Source organism: Epargyreus clarus, unplaced genomic scaffold (genome assembly GCF_041222505.1).
Source record: "Epargyreus clarus isolate Ecla_fem2 unplaced genomic scaffold, WU_Ecla_fem_2.2 ptg000005l, whole genome shotgun sequence".
In the NCBI taxonomy this organism is placed as follows: domain Eukaryota; kingdom Metazoa; phylum Arthropoda; class Insecta; order Lepidoptera; family Hesperiidae; genus Epargyreus; species Epargyreus clarus.
This window is the reverse complement of record NW_027332213.1, coordinates 10,572,091-10,587,091: the sequence shown is the minus strand read 5'-3', so window position 1 is coordinate 10,587,091 and position 15,001 is coordinate 10,572,091. Positions and strand designations below refer to the sequence as shown.

Here is a 15,001-nt window from a genome sequence, read left to right as displayed (position 1 = left end):
GGCGCTTTGACGGCTACGTCGATCGTTTCTTTACAAATCCTAAAGGACTAATCTTTGTAAAGTAGAATATAAAATAAATGTCAAATACCTGTCTTATACTCTAAAAGGTATTTATATTAATTTGTTTATAGACATATCTTTTCATATAAGGAATAACATATTAGGTCGTAGATATATTTATGAACAAATTGCACTTTACCGTTATTATATTAATTTTCAATAGGAAAATAAGCAACCATAACACTAATTAAGCGGATAAGATTATATGGCTTTTTAAAAACGCGCGATTTTTTAATATCAAAAATTCACCGTGTGTAGTCTGCCTAAATATCTAACACTATGTAGTCCGATCGTTTGAGCTTTTACGATGTTGCCCGACCAGTCTTTTGATACACTTTTTTCCACTAATCTCCTTAATAGTGCCAGCTTTAACACCGTATCTAGTGTGTTTGTGACCTTATCTCGTCTTTTTTTATTGGTTACATGCATATTAACGACTTCCTACTAAATGTGTTTAATTGATTCTTTGAAGATTTATGGATTTGGCCCAGAAAATTAATATAAAATAGACTAATCACACGACATTGATTGAAAATGAATTAATTGAGATTGCTATAAGTATTTCTCGTTTATAAAATTGAAAATTATATGTACAAAATAATGGATGAAACGTTGTATTACAAAACAGAATCGTTAATGATTAAACATTACTCTTAAGACATTACTTTTTAATTAAGCGCTTATTTACTTAGCTTACCTAAATTTTACCAGCAGAAAAACAACAACTAAAATCGTTAACGATAGAATATTTGATAGTCATGGAACAGCACTAAACCGTAATATTAATTTAAAGTCAAAAACAATAACGCCATGACAACGTCCACAATATTTTCACTTGCAATTTCCCCATTTCCATATTCCAGGGATCCTGCAATATCACTTTCATGTTTTCGTGTCGCTCACAGCGCACCGTAAATTCGGGATGCCTGATTCTGTGCACTGTGTTTTAATTACTCGTTTCGCGAATGATTTATATCATAAACGGGAGTGGCACTAGTGTTGTTCCATGGTGTTAGATAGCGGTTTCGATTGCTTTCGTTTTTACGGTCGTGAGTTTTGGGATGCAATTGGTACGTTTAAGTTGGGTAGATTGTGATCGAAAAGCTTTTTTATGTATTTTAGAGTTTGGAAATTCATACAGAAATAAAGGTGTTAAGATAAAGATTGACAGCTATGTTTTAAATAATTGTCGTTCTTTTACCACGGTGATCCACTGAAATAGACATAAAGGCATGTCTATTTCAGTGGATTCGTCTTTAACAGGCCTGAATTGTATTCGGGAATTACTTATACAAAAATGTGAAGAATTTTACAGAGAGTGAAAAAGCTTCGGTTTATTTAACAAAATATCCTACGAATATCTGCGTAAAATCATTCAACTGTACACATAATATGCAACGCGGAAGGGCGGTCTTATTAGAAAATTCATCGGTCCTGATTATTAAACACATATATTTCTTTCATTTTTAAATTACTTTATTAATATATTATGCGCCTTTCAATACCTTCTATTATATTGTGTACGATGACGTTACGTTACATTACGTATCATATTTCTACATAGTAAGAAATTGAATTACATTTTGTAATTTTTACGGTATGAAGAAAGAGCGGTATGGAAATTGTATGTAAGTATTATCAAATACTTATATTTAAAGCACAAATTAAATATGCTACATTTATATCAGTGACCAAGGAATATTTGTCACAAAATGTAAAGGTTGGTGTGATTGAGAAATTTTCATGCAGTCGGAAATAAAACTGGATTAGAAAATAAAATGAGATGGAACTAACCAGGTCACGGTTCCAATGTTGTCATCGGTTGCTTAATAGTCACACAATATATTAGAAAGCTCTGTTTGACAACGAAATTACATATATTTTTTTATAAACATGGGAGAAATTTATGTGCTTACGTTTATCAAAATGTAGGTTTGATGAATTTATCTCAAATGGAAAAATAAATTGAGTTTAAGACAAATGATAGCGTGCGTTTTGATAGGTTTTGTAGTCATAGTAAGTTATAATATTCTATATTAAAAAAAAAATTAAATAAATTGAGTCAGTTACTTCCATTGTTTACCTATCGTTTAAGAGCTTTACTGGTAGTTTAACGACATATAAAAATTCTTACACTCTGTGAATACGTTTTTTAGAAACATTTTATTACTTTAACAACGCTCTCCTGTACAATTCGAAGTCATAAATTACAGGTCAACGTCTACCGTCAAACTTATATGAACGTCAATAGGCTTCAATTTAAACAAAACTGACGCATATTCAAATCACAATGAGTCTCGCTTTCACCGACCACCCGGCGACAATGGCTTCAAATATCAACATGGATTTACTTGTACACAAAAAATCGTGGACAAAAAATAGAGACTCTTGCGCAATTTCATTCACGTAGGCATTGTTACCTTGTTCGGAACATTTCGTAACATTGTCACTGCACCGTTAGGCCCACGCATCTAAGAATTGTTAAAAACCGGACTAGTTTCATTTCCTTTGTTATTTCCTCCACAAAAGACTGAATATGAGTTACGGCGTTCTGTTCACTGAACGTAAAAAATGCTTCCTTAAAAATTTGGGCGCGTTTTGTCTTTGTTTCTGATAAAACCATTTGTTTCTGCGCGCAGTTTGTGACATTTTTAGAAACTGCAAAAACGATGACTACAATGGGAAATACATTTGTAGTTTTCAATTGAATAGCACCCATTATTGTGGAAATACATTAGCGATTACGTTTCATTATCGTCTAGAGTTACATTTGTCAAGCTTGTCATGTTTGATGATTCAAACATTTTTAGATCGCACGAGAGACTTCGTGATATCTTTTTTAGTTAATTGTGAGCTGTTTCGTGTCGAAAGTCATTGTTTATTTTGTTCGAGAGATAGTGTAGCGAGTTGTACACTTTTTCCCGAACACAGAACATTCCCATGGGCTTAAAGCGTCGCTAATGTAACATTAAGCTGCAAATTAAGCAATGTATATGTGAGAATTCAAATTTCTATGCATTTCTCCGTTCGGTATCATGTCTGCCCATAACGATCTTGTTTTATTGTTCCTTCCTTGGTTATTTCACTATAACACTATAAAGCAACAACTGTAAACACTGAAAGTCTGATTTAAACGCAAAATGCAAATTAAACCTTGACTTCATCTGTAAACCATTAATCAGTAAACAATTTATAATCCAAATGCACTAAGTAAATCCGTATGCAAGCAAACCTATACAAATGATTAATCAAACATTCGGCGCGAGCACAGCGGTGCATTCATCGAGTCCGGTGCTGTTACATTTCATTGCTATATTCAAAACAATCGCGAGGCATTCGATTTACGATCGGCATTCGTTCGTTCTAAATTTATATTGTTAAAGGCAGGACAAACAATTTGCGGAGTGCGAGCGGCGGAGTCTTGTCGCCCGGCGTTGCCACCTACTGTGATTTAGGGGCTCAGTGCAACGCTTAATCATACTATCGCCAACTTCCACACCGGAATTTGTATATTCTTACATTTAAGTCCCAAGTGACTATCAACACGTAGATCACTTGCGCGGCCTGGCTTGATACATTGTTATGGTTTGTTTTGGTTTTTCCGCGCGAGAGTTTGTTTTGGTACAGTTTCGAATGTAGACGCTATTATTTTTGTGTATTTTAATTTCGGGTAAGTGTCATGTCACTATAACTTACCTTTAAAATTATCTCCGGTAATCTTAAAGCGGTATGAACAGTGGCGATCTTGTATCGGCGACTTAAACTACAATCACATTGAATTCATACAAAACTGACCCTGTATTTAATCGTATGTATTCTATAGACGCTACGGCGCTGCTATATTACAATACTTTGTACTTTAAAAAATACTAAATTTATTCTCTACCAGATATTTTACAATTTTGTACTAGAAAATGAAAAATATTTATAGAACTACGGGTGGTGATTATAAACTATCACCGAGGTGCACTCGTCCGTCTATATAGTGGTCCAGGTAAGAGGAGGATTTGTCGAACTTATTCAGTTTCGTGCGGGGTCGCGCGCGAGCTCAGAGCGCGAGCGTGGCGGGTCGCGCGGCGGAGCGGGCGTGGGACGGCATCGCGGCGGCGGCGACGACTGCACGCGGCGCGGGCGAGCGTGGCGGCGGCGACCGCGGGCGACTGTTGGGCGGGCGGCGCGACGGCCGCGCGCGGCGCACTGCCGCGCCGCCGCCGCGACGCCGCCCCCTCCACCCCCGCGCGTCGCACCCCCAACGACGCCTCATTAAAAATTCTTACAAAACTTTCTTGCACCACCATCCTCTCGCCTTAAACGCTACTTTCTCGAGACAGTAGGAGCCATCCGAAGGGATGAAACTTTGTTATTAGTGCCTACTGCTGTTTCCGTTGTTTGAACTACTTTCGTATTAAGTGGAGTACGTAGTTACGACTGCGAGTTTGTTTATAACGACGGTAGTTTGTTGTTATTCAACTTTGAAATCCAAGTTATTGGTGTAAAGCAGTAATATGATAACCTATATGCACTAATAAACTTTAACTTAAAATTGTCAACAAATACAAAAATACCTACGAATTTGTCAAATTTATTTATACCTAAGCCAAAAGTTTTCTTGATTAAATGGATGAACTAGTCGCAAATTCAAACTCTCCTAAAGACAAGAGGTATTACGCTTAATAGAAGTAGATAACTACTAATGTAATTTACGTTTCTGAAACTCCTTGCAGGAAGTTTACAAAACTTCTCAGACTGTAATTGGTTTTAGGTAGCACTAAGAAGAAAAAGTCAAATAAGGTAGTAACTATTTCTTAATAAAATAAAAACATGACTTTTTATCACCTGTATAGTTTTTTAAATAAATTAATTTATTAACGTTATTACTGATCAGCGAATTTTAGTTTGGGATCAGAAGAGTACATAAATGTTTGTAATGTGTATGGCACCCGATTGCCCCCACAACTTAAGTGGAACGCGGATTACAAAGGGAGTGTATGTATAGGACACACCGTCACGTTATGACGATATATAGACATTTTTAATAATAATACGGTCGGTACTTAAAAATTAATTTGCTAAAAAATTACGATAATACGGTACTTTAAAAAATAATTTGCTAAAAAAATACGATAAAATTACTTCACTAAAAGTTTTTTTTTCTGTACAAACCTACAAAAAATGTTAACTATGATTTTGGACTTTCGTATTAGATAGAAGTAAAGTTATTTATTTATTCTGTAACACATATTTTATTGTTTTCTAATACATAAAAATAAGTGCTAGGCCTATATTTTTGTTTCGGACATGAAGAATGTTAATTATTAGGCACTTTAAGAAATCAGATATAGTATTTAAAATGATTTGCTTAATTAATGAGTTTTCTAAACCAATATACATGTTTTCCGTAAAAATACTACCACATAAAGCTGTCTTCAGATCCACATGTGTATGTATATTCATGAAGGAAGTTTAAATGATAAAATGTCGATAATCAGGCTGTTTTTTTGGATTTCATGTTTTTCGGGTTTCACTCTATTTACATAAATTACATAAATAATTCGCAAATCCGATTTCTTTAATATACATTAATTAATTAATTTCATATGAACGATGCTGTTTTTCTATAAGCTAAATTATTTGAGATTAAAACTGTGCTTTTAATTTTATAGTTATGTAACTAAAGGAATATTTAGAAACCTATTTTCACGTATATTTCACACATGTAACTACATAATAAGGAATATGAGTCTGTTATTAATAATAAAGTCCGTCCATAATGTACTTCAAATTATTAAAACCTAAATTTATAGTATAGAAGTAGTATGAAGTCGATTAAAGGTAGATAAATTGTTCTTATGCGAAACAAAATTTTAATACCGCATATACGAAACTAACATTTTCTTTAGTTACTAAGAAAGTTTGCACAATTGCAAGTATCAATCAATTCGCGACTTCAATCGACTATGAATACGGGCAACCACCTACGGCTGGAAAGACCCCTCTAATCGCCTACCCCCACCCCAAGCGTGACGACCCACAAATACAATTTAGGTAACGCACCCCATTGTTATGAACGCCTACCGCTTCGAGTGCATTCATCTATGAATTTTGTAGTTCATATTAGGGAATGTTAGATCTGTCATTATCATAACGTTCAATGATACTGGATTCATGTCTAGATGATATGTTTACCTTTGAGTATATAAGAGTCGTGAAACTTTATTTTCAAAGTAAACTTAAATCATTTATACGTATCTTTACTAATAAATTTTAGAGAGAAAGTTTGATCTATCTTTTTCATGAAACTGAAATACCATACTATCGTGCAGTCCAAGTTGGTAATAACTCGTCACTGCCACTCATGAACATCTGTAATCAACCTCTAATTGGATTGTAAACTTAGTTGGAATACTTAAAATACCAAATATGTCTTATCACTCTTCAAAACACAGTAAATAATGCTTTTATACGGCAGAAATAATATTTATAAGAGAATAAATGAATTATGAATGAATGAATTAAAAATCTTGATCCCACAATTTGTCACAAGATGTAATGTAGGTCAATCTTTTCTAAACTCGCAAGCAGAGAAACTTCAAACTCTTACCCAAGCAAATGTCAATAGTAAACTAACTACAAAATACGTCATAGACATCGGGCCATCGGGCGGACGCTACGAACCCGTCACCGGTTTTCGCTCACAGAATCGCGACACACTTTTTAATTTATTTCGTCCACAAAAAGCATTTTGCTGTTTTATTTTCATTTCAACGGCGACTTGCGCTGTAGCGGGATCTCTATTTTTATTTATTCCACTCTCCAATTTTTTATTCCTCTTTTTCAATTTCGTCCCGATCGACGAGGGCCCAAGCGGAACGTAGACTGATCTCATTTTAAATTGAATTCGACTCTTTGCATTTTTCTTTCTATGTAACGATTTTAATTGGTGATATTTGCATGTTATTTCTATTGTTCGTTTGATTAATATCCTCGTTACTGTAAAAGGTGGGTACTACGTCACTATACCTGTGGAATCATAATAGATGTAGGCAGTAGGCAACAAAACTTCTATGTATCTGAGAAAGTGTTTGCAAATTGTCTTTTACCCGAAGGTAGAGAGCAATGTTTTTCGAGCGTACCTTTGTATGTACTCGTATGTCTAATTTTTTGGCTCAATCAATTACTTTTAGGTTTTCTATTTACAATAATTACTAATAAAATAGTTTGTCATGTATGTTGATTTGGGAGCTTCGTTAAGCAGCCAACCCAGTTATCATAAGATAGTCATTAACCCTTGTCTTATTTCGGGCGGTTCAAACTTCCGGTAATTGGTTTATCCACTAACCCGTGTCTCCAATCCGCTCTGTAGTATAGCAAAGTATTTTTAAATTTAAACTGAGTACCAACTGTACCTACGCAATTGTGGAACATAAGAATTTACTGAATGATTGATTGTTTCTAGATGAGGAATGATTGCAATGCAGTTTAGTGACATATGACTTAGAGAAGTAAAAAAAAAGGCTGAGTCTACAGGTACTGTCCGAACAATTTATAATTATTAATACGGGTACTGGACAAACAATTTATTATTATCCGATTCGAACCGGTAGATTTTGAGAAATCTCAAAAAAACTACAAAAAAAATTTTTTTGAAATGTTTTTTTTTTAATAACTTTTAAACGGCTCTATCGATCGATTTTAGAAACTAAGCTCTTAACATCAAAAAATGACGTCGATCGCCATCAGCCCGTTCGAAATCGATTAATTCTTTCTTTCTTTCTAACTCTAACCTAACCTAACCTAACCGTATGGTTTTGAAAAAAAAAAAAAAACAAAAAAAAAATAAAAAAAAACCTAACCTAACCTAACCTAACCAATTGAATAAATATATTTAAAAAAAATTGAATTTGTCACATTGTTTAAAGAAAAAAAAATTAAATAAATGTACGAATAAATATAATTTATTAGTCCAGTACCTGTACAAATAGTCACATTGAAAAAAAAATCTCTGGTCGCTAGATTCCTTTTCCGTAAAATTGACCATTGCTAATTCATATAAAGTCTTGTAACTTCCCTTAAAATTCTGATATGAGAATCGTAGTCCTTTCCTAGGTTAATTATAAACAGACAGAACTTTATACAGTCGCTTTTAATTTCGTATCAATAAGCATTACGGAATCATTATTTTGAAATCGATAATTTCCACATAACTCTTACATAAAGCGTCGTACATTTTAATACATACATATCCACCGAACTGACGACCTACGTAGCGGAGCTATCACCGCAGCGGCCTTACATGCAATGGGTTTTAATCCCCGGCAAGGTAGACATTCTATCCTGGCTCTAAGTGTTAGTGTACTCTTTTGATTCATCCACGGCGCAGGAAAATTCAAAGTGTGGTGCTACGAGTCTTTTTTTTTAAAACCTAATATACGAGTAGCAGACGAGCATGCAGTCCACCTGATGATAAGTGGCTACTGCCACCCATGGACATCTGTAATCAATCCCAGATAGGATTAATTATTCCTACCTGAGGTCGGTCACAGATGCGCCGCTACTCTTGAGGACTAAGTTGGAACGGCTCGAAAAAGTATGTCTCCCTTAGTATACCCTTCAAACCTGAATACAGCAGCGCAGAAAAAGGTGTGGCGCTGGTGCCGCCGAAGTCGAACTACAGAGGGTTCTACCACTTTCAAAAGTGAAGTGAGTTAAGAAAGCGTTATTATACGACTTTAAAAAAATAATAAAATCTCTAAACATAACCAAAGCGCGTAATTCGAGAAGATCACTAGTGAGCTCAATCGCATACGTTACTTCTTCAGCTGACATATACACGAGAACGGTTACATGGGCTGAGACAATTAGATTTCAACTACCGGTACTCATTACCGATGGACTTTGTCATTGTCAGCTGTCAACAGCTAAACAGGTTGAACGTATCGGACTGCGATCTCGATATAGAACGCCAGAATGGATTAGGTCAATCAGTAACTATTTGTAATCTGGTACTGTTTATAAACCACAGCCTAGTTGTGAAATTTAGCCTCTCATGCTAGGTTCTGGGTTTGAATCAGACAGGCATCTCTAGGTTTTTCGAAATTATGTACGTATTTGAGATTGAATATCATTAAGAAACCTGCATAGGTCAGTTAAACGAAGTTCTTATATAAGAAAGCAGAGAGAGAAGAAGCACATTTTCGGTCTGAATGGCGTCATCTAGGGTAGAGTTATACCCAGAAGTAAATTGGAGATTTACTACTGGACAGATTAGCATAGATTCTAGACTTTCGAAAAAAAAATTCTCCATCATGCTTTTAATTTCTAAAAATAATCTCCTCTTTAAATAAGTAAACATTAATGTTTACATTTAAACTTTACATTAAAATTATTTTAAATACTTTATAGTTGAAACTTATTCTTTGCAATAAATAATTTATAATTATTATAACCATGTTTGTTTCCATATCTCTTATTAACCGTACCGCCAATTACCAGTACAATAACAACAAAAACATAAGTAGTATTTATTAGGAATGAACGTAGTTATAAAGGGAAATACTATAACTTTATAGAGCGGGTACAATCGGCACAGATCTAAGGTATGCCATAGATTCCTTTCAACGACCATCAGGAAACTAAAGATTCTTGTCTATACTACAAAGTTAGAAGCTTAGTAAGTAAATATAAGACAATTTTGTACGTTTTCCGGTTGCCTGGTTCTTAGTAAGAAATAATTATGTGATTTTTGTTTGAAACAAAAAATATTTTTATTTATTTCAAAAATTCATTAAATTTCGTTTAATTACAATATACGTTTACATATTATATTATAATGATATTTTAATTTTAATATACAAACTACAATGATATATGCAACGTGCTTAGAAATTTTAATTATTAAATGCTAAGTAGATATGTATTCTTTTCTTGTTATGATAAACTTCAATTATAAAAACAATAAGGTTTTCTTTTTATACAGAATAACTACAAAACAACAATGCACCAAATACCTACTGGATATAGTTGAACACCAATATTATGCATATTTATAACATATTACAAATGAATCCCAATCTCTACATACTTAGGTACTCAGTAAAGAATGAGTTATAACATCTTATATAAGTTAATTTGCTTCAATACAATTTTAACGTTGTTAAACACTACATGTATAGAATAAAATTAATTTAAAGTTATTGTGTTAATAAGCAATTTCATTGATTGTAAACACTTCATAACAATCGATACACGAACAAGGTGTGGATAAAGGCCATTCAAGCCCTCCAGTGTTATTACGCCATCGGCCAAGGATACTTATTGTACTAGCATACAATAAATATGCATTGAACTTTAGTATATTTTATTAGTAAAATTCTAAATGTAATGTTAATAAGTAAACTTGTAATTGAATAGTTTATTCGAATTATGTATCTAGTTTATTAGAATTATGTATCTGTAAATATTGTTAAATATTTTATGTGCATATTAATACATATAATCTTATTTTAGTTTGAATAATTTTTGATATCTGTATTTTATAAACATATGGGTTTGATCCCCATATTAATATTTTTAATTATTATTATTTTATTGGTAAATAAATATAAATTTAGACGCTAAATACGAGTAACCAAAAACGAAAACGATTAAAATATACCGTTAATATATAAATATATCACTCACGTAGCAAAAGTTTAAAAGATGATTTATGTATGTACGCGATCGAGAAAAAACTAGTACCGGTAGGTAAACATAAATGCGATACTTAAATAGCTTCATCATTACTAGCTTCATTAAAAAACGGTATCAATGTCGAGTTCTATACAAAGCTTATCCTAATTATCCTTTCATTAAACGTCATATGGCTATCATGAATGGAATAACTCGTTTCTTTTTCGATCGGAATAATTCATGTATTTTATCTCGGCGTATCCATAGCAGTGTCGCGAAAACAGTCATTGATATTGACTGTGGACCGATACGAGTCTAATGAATATGTATGCGGGCAGGTGCACACTACAGACATGATTAAGTAGGTGCCACCAACGATTTTTGTACCGAACATCGATAGATAGCTTATCGTGGTACGTGCTCGATTTTTTTATCGATAATGCCACCCGTGGGGTAGCGCTTCCGATTCTAATTACAACGAGTACCGCTCGTTATCGACTGGTATTTCGTAAATTATGTTTTAAATTGTATTCGAAATTCTTTATTTAAGTACTTATTTTTTACGTTTTGAATTTGGTTTAAAATCTTCATAATTGTTATTCAAAGCAGGTAAATTTAGAATTATTTTTATATTTAATTTACAATTTAAATAAAGAATTTAAATTAAATATTTTATTATTAAGCGTACGACACACGATTTTGAGGTGTTCTAAAAACAATTTGAAGTGGCATGAATCCGCGAAATAATTTACGGTCTCGCACGCAGGGAGCGATAAATTTATCGGATCATTCCCCTGTCATCGGTACAATCAACTGCTCTTACGATTAATTACGAAACTAGCGAGAGCACGGACACCTTGCGGTCAACGGAGTAAATAACATTGCGTTAAAACTATAGTACGTTTAATCTATAAAAGTAAAAATAAGTTCCGATAAAAATATAAACATTTTCCACTTTATTCGTTTCGTTAATTAACTGGCAAGGTCATTGTACTGCTTGAAATCGCTAGTAAATAAATCTTACCTAACCAAGTGTAGAGTTAGACAAAAAGTATAAATTATAATAATTATATTTTCATTAATTTCATATTAAAAGCTATTAAAAGAATATACATATTAAGTTAAGATATTAACTGCTGTCAGTCATAATTAATTTGTGCCCATCCAAATTAACGTACGACCAAAGCGAAATAACCTGTCTTCGAACTTAAAATTAAGGTGGATAAGAAGCATAATTAAAATATTGCGCTACCGACACGATAATGAAATTTAATCAACGGACTTACGTCAGTTAATTACGTCGGCCAGTTTGTAGTCCGTCAACAGTTTAAGTTTAAGATAACTGTAAATTATGTCAATAGAGAGTGAACTTGTAAATGATTTTTTAAGTCTAAGATTTTTTTCGATGGAAAATGTCATCTAAAAATATATTAATTTAAGCGTACATTTTATAAATGTGTACTTTCATTATATTTTGATAATTATTATCTTTTATTATGTCACTACAATTTCAGAAAAAACAGTGTATTATCAGTTAAATTAATTCATGAATAGTAAATACGCATTATCATATTAACATGACGTTTAGAAAAACATATTACGAATCCATGTTTTAGTTACACGAGTATCATAAGTCATGTATTCCGAACTGGTTCGAGGAGATAGTGTAAAACATTTTATGTGTAATCGCGCCTTAATAATTTTAAATTATGGCAATTACTTCATCGTTTATGCGTCTTTATGTCATGTTATTTCAATATAATTACAGTATAATAATATTATCGTTTAGGATTGTTCACTTCCCACAAATAATTGAATACGCCTTTTGAATTTATATTAGTATTTTATTGGTTTCGAATATAAAAACAAAAACCAAATAAAATTTTATGGCGTAATAAATTTAAGTTTTTGTAATTTATCGTTGACTTACTTTTTTATGGAAAGCTTTGTAAACAGACAGACAGGCCACCTGATGGTAATGACATTAATGATTGATGCCTTTGGACATTTTCCAGGGTTTTTCCATTGAAACAAAGAAAGTTTCTAAGCATACAATTATGCAATATATGCTTACATTAAGTGAAAATTGACGTATGAGGATTAAATACAACAGAAAAGCCATTCGGGAGAAGTAACACATCTGCAATAGTTGCGACAATCAACGAACTGCAAATGGAATTGTTGTGTTTACGGCAAAATTCCTTTTTAAAGTAGGTCAATGACCATTCAAAATCTTAGGGAAGAAGAATGAAAAGTTAATGCCTAAAACTTTCGTCACTTTCACACAAATATATATAATAGGTATGTAGACATTTTCAGTAGAGCTTCCATCTTCATATTACGTTATAGTTGCTTTTGAAAAAAATGTTTAAGTATTTGTCATTAAATAACTGCTCTATGACGCACTTGGAACTTCTATGACACTTCATTGAAATATGAACCTACCTTAATAGAAATCAAAGCCTAATGTATAGATTAACGTTCAATCTATTTTAGTTAAATTTGCATACATCAATAGTCACAAAACTCGTTATCACATACTAATTTAAGTTGAAAGAATAAATATTTAAGGAAAATAAAATAAAAAATCGAAACAGAATACCCGATGTGAAATTAATTAACTAACACAACAGTAGACGACCTACATTAATTAACTGTCGAAAGTTTGCAATAATTACCTACTTGTGTCAAGAAAATGGAAGATCGCCATAAATAGTGGTACAAATGTCGATGAAATATGAACTAGCAGGGAGCCTACTATCATCTCTTAAAACAATATTATTTTAATCATACATTGAAATTTCGTACCACGACCTCGTTAAAGTAAGATTGTTTTTACAATATTAAAATAAGAAGTTTTGTATGATGTCGGTCGAAATTACTAGTTTCCGTAGCTCGTTTCCTCTTGGATAAGGAATAGACAAACTACTCATTCTTTTACATCACTCGGTAGGAATAAAACAAAACTGTTTTAAAGAGGTCGTGGTATGAAAAAAAGCAAGACGTTGATGCAATATTAAAATAAAACTTTTCTGAAATATAATGTTTTTTAAAATATGGTGTTAGGCCCCCAGGATGTAAATCTTAAATATACAACGAATTTCACTAAGCCGGCAAATTAAAACTAGTTTAGATGATTATCATTTTCTTAGACTACCGTTAAGATGATTCCCACGTTTGAATGGACATCGAAACTTCCTGATATACACTGGATCAGGGTTTCTTAACCTGAGAAAATAAAATCTGAGGATTTTATTCAAATAATTTACATTTTAACTATAATACTTTAAATAGAATTGTAGTGTGTATACTTACATAATTAATTTGAGTTTGTATTTAATTTAATGAAGTCGTAATGACAAATCCGTTTCTGAATTTATTTTTAAAGAAAATTACTTCTTGTGGAACATTAATGATTTATATCTAATTAAATTAAACAAATTATCAACATAATCAATCAACTTTTTACAATAAAATAACATAAAATAAAGAAGTATATTATATAAATAATATTTGGCTTATGAACCTATTTGAGTAATAAATAAAAAAATCTTTTAATTCTTTATCTTTTAAAATCACTCAATAATATAATTAAAATATTAATTGTATTTTCATAAATAATAATTTAATAAAATCATTAGAAGCCGAAATGTGAAATTAAAGAAGAAACTTAGCAATTTAATATTACATTCAAAAGAAAAAGTTTGAAACCCAAGAACAATTTATTGAATGTGAAGACAATTTGATACTTCCACTGATACCTAGAACATATAGCAACAAGTCTAGGCGGCGTGGCTGTACGGAATCCCGCGCGTTCCATAAATTTGCATTAATTATTTACCCGATGCCTATCTCGCGCTAACGCTTCGCATTGATTGTGACGCTGATAATAACAAAAATAAAATATATTACTACGCGCCGATTAGACCGCTATAATTCATTTTAGTGAAAACAGCTCACTTTGTACAAATGTACGGCGTAAAGGGGTTAGTGGAGATCGCAAAGGTGTTCCTTATCAGATCCATGTTGCTACCTTTATTCGTAAAGTAGTCACGAGGTTGCTTGTAGAAAAAATGTTTTCAACGAATGCTTTTGTGGTTTGAGTAAGGTTTGTGTGTGAACCCCTTTATATAGACACAGAATGTTAGCGCGGGTAACCAGTGAATGCCTTAATTCCATTTAAAAAATATAGATTGTTACTTGATATTGTGAAAATTTATTATCCTTAACCTAAAAACTTAAGATTCCGACATCTTTATGAAATAAATTATAA

At 32.5% G+C, this 15,001-nt stretch overlaps 1 protein-coding gene across 12 annotated transcripts in view; it reads right to left on the bottom strand.

The window, feature by feature from the left end:
• Positions 1-15,001, bottom strand: part of LOC140742280 (homeotic protein antennapedia) — a 246,585-nt gene that overhangs the window by 92,945 nt on the left and 138,639 nt on the right. The window contains exon 1 of one of the 12 annotated variants that reach the window (XM_073073147.1): positions 3,757-4,048. The exons of the other annotated variants lie outside the window; for them this stretch is intronic. The gene's annotated coding sequence lies outside the window, so the exon portion shown is untranslated. Of the gene's footprint in view, positions 1-3,756; positions 4,049-15,001 lie in introns of those variants that run through there. 12 annotated transcript variants of the gene reach the window in all.